Consider the following 10,350-nt stretch of genomic DNA (forward strand, 5'->3'; position numbering starts at 1 on the left):
TTCAATATTGTTAAAAGAAATACTTGATATTTCTATTTTCACACTACCTTGCTTCTTTGTATTGACTCTCCTGTGCTGCCTCCTGTATTTTTTATATATGCCTCCTGCTTCTTTTGCTGCTGGAAAACTCAGCTGTCCTCTAGCTTTCAAAGTCACACGAAGACAAAATAATTAATCAATTAAAAAAAAATTCCTCTGTCCTTGAGGAGGTTCTTTTTCATTCCCCTGTTCCTAATATTAATGTGCCTCTTAGGAATCAAGCATAAAAGATTAAATGCATTTGAAGAAAAATCTTGATAGATGTGAAAAGCTATCTTTCAGCTTGAAGTTATGAAGCAAAATTATTGTTCCGTATGCATCCACAAATGAAAAAGGAAATTCAAGCTTCAATGATTTTGTTTCAAGATTATTCAAATTTAGTTTCAGGTGACTGTGTTTTTGACATCAGAGCATCCTGGGCCAAAGGAGGGTCTATACTGAAAGGCTGTTTAATCTAAAGCATGACAAAGTAAGCATAAAACATTTATTTCCCTTGGACTTCCCAGGCAGCAAATATCATAGCTTACAACTGAAATGCAGATAGTACGTTGCAGAGAAAAATATTTTTGTTGATGAGTCCGTATCAAACAGAAGGGTTTGTCACAGAACTTTCATATTTATTTATTCCATTTTATTTTGTCTTACACTTTGGTTTCTTCCACCCACCTATGTCTCAACTCCAGCACAAACCCATACCCAAAATGTGGGGTATAAGCAGGTGAGAAGCCTTTCTTATGGCATCAACACATGTCCCTGAGGAAGAGAATAACAAGGAAAATGACACAACTGAGCACTGGTGCCAGATACCTGCCCACCAGAGCCAGGTAGGAGGATCTGCTACTGGGGAACAAAACACTTATTATTACAACATCATAAAAGGGTAATACCCAGAAATTACCTTTCATCAGTTAACATTCAGTTGGGTTCAAGTAACACAAACAGGAAGAACCTGCAGCACTGCCCATGGAAATAGTTTATAAATACAACAGTATTAGAGTTCTTATGCTTGTGGCTCTTACTAATAAATGGCAGCATACAAGTAAAAGTAAACCAAACAACATTTCACTCAAACCATTTAATATGGTTTTCTCTTACACTATTTGCAATTTTTTTCCATCTACATTGAAACTTAGTAATTCACAAAGTTAAAACTGATTACCCCTGTGGGCCTGAAGCACACCCAGTCAAACAAAACGCAGAGGTAAGCAAATTCCAGAAACTACCATAAGGCTGACTGAAGCCTGGCTCTCTAGCTTTGCACAGGAAACCTTTGTTGTATTTGGCAGCCACCCCCTTCTGGAGCTCTCAGAATTTTTTTTTTTTTTTTTTAATTTTTTTTTTTTTGGTCTACAGACCTTATTGCTCAACAGAGGAAGAAAATTCAGCCAATAAAAGTCAGTTACTGATACCTGTGCTAATTTACTTTGACAGCCTAGATTATTTTGGATATTTCAAAAGCTGCACATCTTTTAGGACAGGATTATTTAACCTGCAAACTATTACCTTTGGTCCTGTTCCTCAGCCCTGATGATTACTGAAGAGCACAGATTCCACAGAAGTCATCAAATGGCTAACAAACAATCTGCTTTATAGACAGCCTGACTGCTTATCAAACTCTGCTTTGCCAGCCAAGTTCTGCAGTTCCTCCTATACCATCACGTAAGACGCCAATTATTTCCAATGGTCTCTCCTCCATGCAGGAGTGCCTGGAAGCACTGCAGTAACAAAATACCCAGTCTCTGGGGGAAGGGAGGGTCTCAAATTGCTCAACAGCCAGTCTGCTGGCTGGCCAAAGAGAAGATTTTCGTGGCTCTGGCAGGAGCTCTGTCCAGCCTTTCACAGCCAGTAACCCTGAGTTCTCCTAAATTATGACAGCTGCAAGTCTCAGGGAAGAGTGGAGGCCAAATATTTATCCACAAATGTCAAATATGATCCTATTTATTCATCCTTGAGATGTGAAATACCTGTGTGGTATGTCAATCTGACTGATAGAAGTGGGCACATGGCAGAATCTTGCTGAAATTAAAGGGCATTAGCTCCCTAGACACCTACCTATAACAGCAGCAAAACAGCAGGACACACCAAACACCAGTCTGTGGACTGTGCTGGAGACGTTTTTCTTTAGAGACAGAGGAAATTGGTAGGGAGTGTCAGTTTATTTACCTCTGATACTGATCAAGGAACTAGTGAAAGATTTGAAATTTGGAAGAAAACAATTTGAAAATGAAGAAGAATAGTATGTTAAGCAGAAAAAGTATAGCAGTCACACACAGTAAACACACTCTGCTTCACAAAAAAACCCCAAACACATTTAACAGTTTTACTGCAGCTTGCAAGCAGAATAGCACTGAAGACAATGAAAGGCAATTGTGAATCTAGAAGTGAAACTACACAGAGCATACCACAAGAATTTATATGAATTACCTTCAAAGAGGATATAATAGAACTTGAAGTAACAAGGCCAAACTAAAATCTGCCATAGAAACCATAACAACTTGAGGATGTATTAACTTATCCACAGCAAGCCACAAATAAAATACATAGTCAAGATAGGAGAAGGCATTTACATGAAAGGAAAAAAGAAATGGAACCAAGACAAATAAGTAAATAATTGTGACCAAAAAAAGTTTGGGTAAGTATTTAGAAGAACTGGTATCTCAGTAAGATTCTCTCTCACAGAAATAACAAGAATGGACACCTAGGTTAATCAAATTTAGATTACTTTGACCACAATATACAATTCAAATTGTCATAAACTTACAAAGGTGCCCTAAAACAATCCAACCCAAGGTGCTAATTCATAAAAAGGCTTATTAGTCCAACGGAAAGAGAGCAAAACTATATTTAAGCATAATTTGGAACGGGAGACTGATTTAGTGTTCATGGACAATACTAAAGTAATCCAAATAAATGCTTCCATTGCATACAGAATTTTCTCTCACCTCCATTTAATTAATTACAAACTGTATCTAACACCTGGTAAACTCCACCACATCTGTGACTTTTAAAAGTAGGGAGGGTTTAACAGTGTTTATTCCAGATGAACCAAAAGCACAGTTTGTAGCAAACTCAGGTTCTTGCTACAAAATTGCATTTCAGGGATAGCATGAAACAAGTGCAGAACTTCATGGAACTGGTTATGCTGGGGTCCTTCAGTAAGACCTGCCACCACTTGAAGACAGCAAAGACATTGCTACATCTGCCCTCAGAAACATGGTGCTATCCTTATTAGTTCATTGGAGCATTACCTTCCTTCTAAGCCACAAAACCAGCTGCAGTTCCATACTGTGAATTCTCACTCTGTCAGGGCCTTCCAAGTGCTCTGTGTGGATCTGGAACATACTGTGCCAGTAGAACATGCAGCCTTCAGGAAAAAAATGCTCTAATTAAAGCTACAGATCATTAGCAACATGAATTATATCAACAATTGCTAAAGGCAACATAAGCCTAAACCCAAAGGAAAACTTTCTTCCACCAGCTACTAAGTTCTAGTAAACTTTGGGAGAGGGAATGCAAAGGACATAACAGGTATGCAGACCATTTCAGAACATCCTTTAGGTGGAATTGGTGCCTGTGGCTGAAGAGTGTGAAGAGCAGGTATGCAGCATTACAATTAAGCTGCCACGTGTGGGTTAGGGAGGACAGAATCTGGAGGGTAGAATGCCTGAACCACACTTCACACAACCTGTTACTTGTATGTAAGCTAGGAGATAGTCTCCTGTTAATTTATGCTTGTCACTTCAATAGGCCTTACAATACAAAGCTACTCCTTGATGACTGACTGTCGTTTCCAACAGTTACGAAGCCCCAGTTCAGAATACATCATGATTTATGTTTGTTTGCTTCTGTTAATTAAAGCAGCAGCTTTTACCCAGTCTACTGAAAACATTGTGCATTAAAAGATACCACACAACTCTGAAATAAACAGCACATTTGGACTCACTCTCCACTCCAAAAATCTTTCTTTCAGTAGAAATCATGGTAACAACCATTTGGCAACAAAACAGTTTTCCCTGCTATGAAACTCAATACAACTGTTCAAAAAAAATCCACTCTGCAGCTGCTGCAAGAGAAAAATCCAAACCTTAAAAATAGGCATCTTGGTGCTTGGAAATAATTTGGGATATGAGTTTTACCTCAGTTTGAGCACACTTATAAACTAGAATTCTGTTGGCATTGTTTATCTCAGAGGAGATGTGAATAGTATAAGACACCCATCCTTCAGAATCAGCCCCTTTTGTGTCAGACAGATGCCACAAATGCCAAGGCATCAGTGCAAAATGCAGGGAAAAAGTAGAGGGCACTTTTCTTGTAAGAAATAGATGTATGAGAAGAAAAAACAAGTAACCCTGCTACCTGCACCATCAGAAAAGGGAAAGTAGATATTTACTTGACCATTTATATTACATTACTTAGGACACTCACTAGTTCTAAAGTATCACTAACTCAAATCTATGAACCCTTGAGGCTCCTCTCAGTGTTCTCTCTCGTTAAAGATAACCACCTCCAGTAAGGTATGTTTTAAAATCAATTAATGAAACATTGAAGAAAAAAAAAAGAAGAGTCTATGCTTGCTCAATGAATTGCTTTTTGAAAAGTAGGGCCATGGTTTTCCTGATGAACCAAAGCATAAAATGTACATTGTTCCCATGAGTTTGAAGATTTTGCAAAGAGCCTTTTCACAGAGGTACTGAAAGCTGCACCAAGACCTCAGTCTCTTAGGCCAGCTTTCAGCCTGTCACTGGGCATGCAATCCAGTGCTGGCCCCTGTTCTTGCTGGCTTCAAGAATAGGACAAGATTTTTTAAAATAGGGTGATTATCAGTAGTAGGGAATTAACACAAGTCAGTTGAGAAGAGAACAGTAAAGCTTGTGTCTCCTGCTTTGTTGTTGGAAACACTTTTAGCAAGAGAACACTGTTTACACACAGTAATGCACGGTGACAGCTGGTTTGTATCACAGGAGAGGCTGTGAACATTTGTTATACTGCAGGCACAAAGTTTTTAAAATACTGAGTCTCGCTCCTGTTAAGCCAGAATCTTTTTGTAACTACTGCAGCACTTACCTTCCCTAGCTGAACAAACCTTTGCCTCCTCTGCTTCTGGTAAAAAAAAACCCAAATCTTTAAAGACATGGGACAGTGAACACTAAACATTCAGCATCTGCTTGATGTAAATAAGATTGAGAGCCACTTTAGCTCTGCTCCCCTTAAACTTTATTCTTGCTTACTAACAGCCAATACTTAAAGAACAAACCCTTGAAGGAAGACCTCCACATGCAATAAGATACAGAGTATAGTCTGTCTTCTTAGAGCAGAGTCTTTGCACTGAACAGTTTCAGTTCAGAAGGAAGTTGGAGATGCAGGTTCTGGTTTGTTTCTCAGGTTATCTTTTGAATACTCAGCATCTGTTTCAGCTGTTATGAGTTGCTCCATTTGCATTTTTGTGGAAAGGAAAAGGTGTCCAGCAGTAGCCAATGCCTTATTGATAAAGTAACTTAAAGTCTTTAAGTGTCCCAGCTAATTAGGAAATATTTCTTGTCATTTATTTCAGAGCTTCTTTTCATTGCCAGAATAGAGGAGAGACACCAGAATACAAAACCAGCATCGCACCCTTACCTCTGGCTGGTATTAATAAGCAGGTAATAGCGATGGGATTTGATTGGCATTGCCATGACAGAGGTATGCAAGACATCATCTCTGTTTTTCAACGAGGAAAATGAGCTGCAAAATGCATGTGGGTTGACACTGTCTCCACTCTGTCTATTGGGTCCATCTAGAAGACCCTCGGCACTTTATGTACCAGGCACTTGTTTCTCCAGTCAAAACCCTGACTCTTCAGTGACTGCCTTGGTGTAAGGCACACACAGATGCAGAAAATGCAGATGATGCACAGTTTGTAGAAACCACCATCACAGACACAGGACCATACAGAGTTCCCACAGCAAGGCTCAAAGACTGTTCACAACCTGGATACAAAAGCACAGTTGCACTAGCATGGAGGCCAGTTGGTACTACATCTCCACAAAATGCCCTTTCCAAAGGGAAAGGCACAGTCCAATGAATGAAGAAAAGGTCAAGTATATTCACACCACCCTAAGGTGAGCTTCTGCTCTCATTATACATTAAAGTTTTTTCTATTCTAACTACTAGAAATGGTCAGAAAACAAATCCTATTCCCTTTTTATCATTAATTTAAAAAAAAGAAGAAAGGAAATGCATGAAATGGGAAGAAATTTCAGTGGAATTCATGTTGTCAAATTTTCATATGAAATATCCATTTTATTTACTTGCAAGGCTTCTCACTGCATCATTACCTCCTTACTAGGTAACTGATATCTCCTTACCTTAAAATGTTGGTAAAAAAAATTCCAAACAGCTCCATCATCAAACTAAATGTACTTCAGTACTTATTGGCCAATATTTCCAAGGTACTTAAAGACCTTGTAAAATCAAACTAGTATGGGATGATATTATAATCAAGAATTCTGCAGTATTAAACAGTCTTATGATCTTCAAAAGAAAAGAGTAATTTCAAAATTACTATTTAAATTAAACTGAAACTATACTATTTACTCTTTCACAATTTATCACACACCAAAAGATACAGAGGTGAAATGTATTGTAAAGACCAACTTCAGAATCACTACCAAGATTCAAATTCCCATTTATCAAGTTTGCCTCTACTCATTCTCACCATATGCTTAGTCCCTCTATCTGGAGATGTTTCAAAACAAAACTTCTTTGAAAAAGCGACTGAAGTGTTTACATTTGTTTTGCCACCACCAGTCGAGCACTGCCAGGGGAATCAGTGTCACACAAGGGAGTCCCTCCAAGGTGCCGGCCCTCCCTTTGACAGCGGCGGACCCAATAGGAGAACATCAGTGCGCTGTTTGTGGCAAGGCTGGGTCAGAACAGAGCTCTGAGGGGCACCACGCCTTCGGCGAGCTCCCCTTTCCGGGGGTTCCGGACTTCAAACACGGAGTTGTTCATGTTGCATCGTTCTTCCAGCACCCTCTAGTGCCGACGGCGGCTTTGACTCGTTACTGCAGTGGGGACACCATCCCTCCGTAAGCTCAGCCTCTCCTCCCCGCAGAGCTGCTCCGCCAACTTGAGAACGATGGACGTGCCCCGCTCCAGGAGCTGCCCGCACCACCGCGGGCTCCTGCCGCATGCTCCGTTCTCATCTCTGTCATGATCATTTTTTTCCAGCAAATAAGATGTTCTTTTTTGTGTACCACAAAGAAAACAGGGTCATTTCCCTTCAAATACACATATCCCCCGAAATGAAGTCAGTGTATGAGTACATTGTCTTTGTGTTAAGTTTACTTAGGTAAATTAGTAATCAATTATTTGGGTCAGTCACATCACCTCCTAAACGAAGGCATTATTAAACAAGCAGCCTTTCTTATCTCTGATTTCCTTACAGAAGACTTCAAGGCATGTATTTCAGAACCCTCTTCTCAACAAGCTGGTTGAGAAAGACACAAGAAATGGAAGACAAAATGCCATTCGAGACCAACTGTGGAGTTTACAAAGAGAACAGATTTTGAAATGTAGCAGATCCATTGCCCCATGCTGAAATGCTGACCAGCCAGCATCCCAGTGTGAAAGCAGAGTGGGGGACAGCAAGGGATCGATCACAGCTCCCAGGCTCCAGATGGGGATACAAAGCTGGATATTCTATTAAGGAGCAAGGCTAAATCAAATAGGGTACAGGAAAGTACAGAACCTGCTGGAAACCAAGTCAAATATCAAATGTAATTAGCATTTCAAATCAGACATCTGCCCTGTGTTGTACGATTGACTTAATGAACTGCAGTGGTGCTGTAGTGTACCCCACCCTTCCTTAAGGACAGTCATTCTGCTTCCTTGAAGTCACAACGATGTTTTTTTCTCTTCATCACTCTTACACTCTCTTATTTACCTGGGATTTCACAAACGTTGGGAAGTTTAGAAACTTACAGATTAGGCAGAGTACATAAACCTAACTAGTAACACTTGCTTATAAAATGCTCACCTCTCGGCCTGCAAGGATTTCCTTCTCAGTTGGTAACATATTTAAAGTTATTCTATTTTTATTTACAACATTAAAAATAGATGTCTCAGAACTACAGCTGCATTCTCTCCAACTAGTTTACCTGCAATTGCTTACACAATCACACAGCGAATTCTAAATGCAAACAAATCTTTGGCCAATACTATTTGCTATGATCTATGAACTGTTTGCTCAATTCATTGCAATACATTTTTTTCACAAATTTGCAAAAATACACCTTGTACTACTTACAGTTACATTCTATTTATTAACTCCTCCTAAATAACCATCAACTGAATACATTAGAATCCTTACTGAATCAAGTCACTGCTTTGGGAAAGAGAAAAGCAAATTTCTGCAGATATACAAACCTACGGATTTTGGAAATTCTTAGGAAATGTAAATTTAAGCAAATAAATTAGAAAAAGCATAGAAAGCCACCACTTCAAACAAATAAAATCAAACAACAGGTTAGACTAGTTTTGCTCCTTACTCCATTGAATACCACAAGCCAGATACTTTCAATATTTTCTACCTCAGCTTCCAAAAACTGGCACAGGTTACGTTTTGCTTTTTTATACACCTGTGCACCGAACCACACTTAAACTATAGGTTATGACAATTAACTAAAAGGCTAAGTGCATCTAAAAAAAAACCCAAAGTTTTTTCTAAAACACAGTGTCTGTATTAATAATATTATTATATTTATATCATATTTGTATTATATTTATGTATTATTAATATTATTATGTATTATTATTTGCAATTATTACTTATCATTTCCTAATAAATTTATGCCAACCATTTAACTTTGACTACAAAATTCTTTTAAACCCAATCTAATTCACAGCAATGTTCCATATTTTAGAATAGCACTACTAAAAACTTTGGGCAGCATTACTTGGAACAATTACACAGAGCATCTACAGTTGGAAAAAACCCTGTACATAATAACTACCAAGTGGTCTTTAGATACTGAAATCACATTATTGTGGCTGCATTAGTGGGTTTTCTGCTGACATGTGGGAAGGAAAACCAAAGTAATTGTGCTGCTGGAAGTAGAGAAAGCCAGTGCTGAAAGCAGTGTGGGGAACAGTGCTCTGCACTGGTGCTGGCAGTATATGGTTTGTTTTATCTCTCCTGCCCTAGGATATATGTTTGGGGCTAGCCTTGATCTCTTCTAAATGGTTTTTCAGCTTCAAAGCTTATGGCAGATTTCCTAGAATGATAAAAATAAACATGCACTACAAAAAACATGTGCATTAAGATGCACAAAGTATTTGCCTTTCTCCTTAATCACGGAGAAGGATGAACATACCAAGTTTCTATGTTTTAACGAGACTTGACTACATTTAGTGTAGGCCTGGGCAAAAAAGTCCCGTTCAAATAATAATGTGGATTAAAGGACTGTCTTCTCCTAGAGACCTTGCTTTTTTTCCCCCTTTTGACAGAACTCTGGCTTTACTCAGTGCCTGTGGCTCAGAATTTGGACACAATGAACTGTCCCATACAGGAGAAGCACTAGGTTGCATCTGCCTTTGGGTTCTAAAATATTCGCAAGAATAAGAGCACGACACAGCTGTTAAACTCAACTGCAATTCAGGCAGCACCTGTAAATGCTGCTCTCAGCCCCGGAGAGAGTGCACTGTTTAATTGTCAAAGCATCTGCGATTGGCAGCCGGGTTTCTGGGCGCGCTGTGCTCTCTCACACCCATCCCCAGTTCCCTATGACCACGATACCGTGTGTGCTACTGTCCCTGCACGATCCTCAGTTAACCTCCGAACTAGGATTCAGTCAGCAGGGAAGAAAGGACGTCGTTTACAGCAGGATGATCACAACTAGCCCCCCCCCCCCCCCCCCCAACGCACCTGTCACTGTTATTGTCTGTGAAGGGCGGCTGTATAAAAATCAATTGCAAGCATACCAGAGATACCTTCAATGGCTTAAACAGCCGCCAACACTACACAGCTGTGCAAGAACTGCAATTGCATTCCGAAGCAGCAGTGAAGGGCGCAGACACCATAAATCACGGTGTACGCCAGACATTCGCATTGCTTCTGACAGCGGTTTTCTTCCAAATACGAGAACACGATGTGCTCGGTAACTCAGCAAACCCACAGCCCGTCCAAGTCGGCGAACAAGGGGGGGTTTAGCAAAGCTTACCCAACAGTTTCCTCTGTTCAGCCTTTCTGCCCACTTAAACAAGGGAGTTTAGGCATTTTTCTCCTCGGACAGGCGCAATTCCGGACCCAGCCGGAGGACTCTGCCTTGCGGT

At 39.8% G+C, this 10,350-nt stretch overlaps 1 protein-coding gene across 1 annotated transcript in view; it reads right to left on the reverse strand.

Annotated features, from left to right (window-relative positions):
* COL5A2 (collagen type V alpha 2 chain) overlaps positions 1-3,306 on the reverse strand; it is a 161,874-nt gene extending 158,568 nt beyond the window's left edge. The window contains exon 1 of the mRNA XM_066189560.1: positions 3,288-3,306. The gene's annotated coding sequence lies outside the window, so the exon portion shown is untranslated. The remainder of the gene's footprint in view (positions 1-3,287) is intronic.
* Positions 3,307-10,350: the final 7,044 nt, after the last annotated feature.

Source organism: Chamaea fasciata, unplaced genomic scaffold (assembly GCF_029207755.1).
Source record: "Chamaea fasciata isolate MVZ Bird 193981 ecotype frontalis unplaced genomic scaffold, bChaFas1.0.hap1 SCAF_8, whole genome shotgun sequence".
NCBI classification, from domain to species: domain Eukaryota; kingdom Metazoa; phylum Chordata; class Aves; order Passeriformes; family Sylviidae; genus Chamaea; species Chamaea fasciata.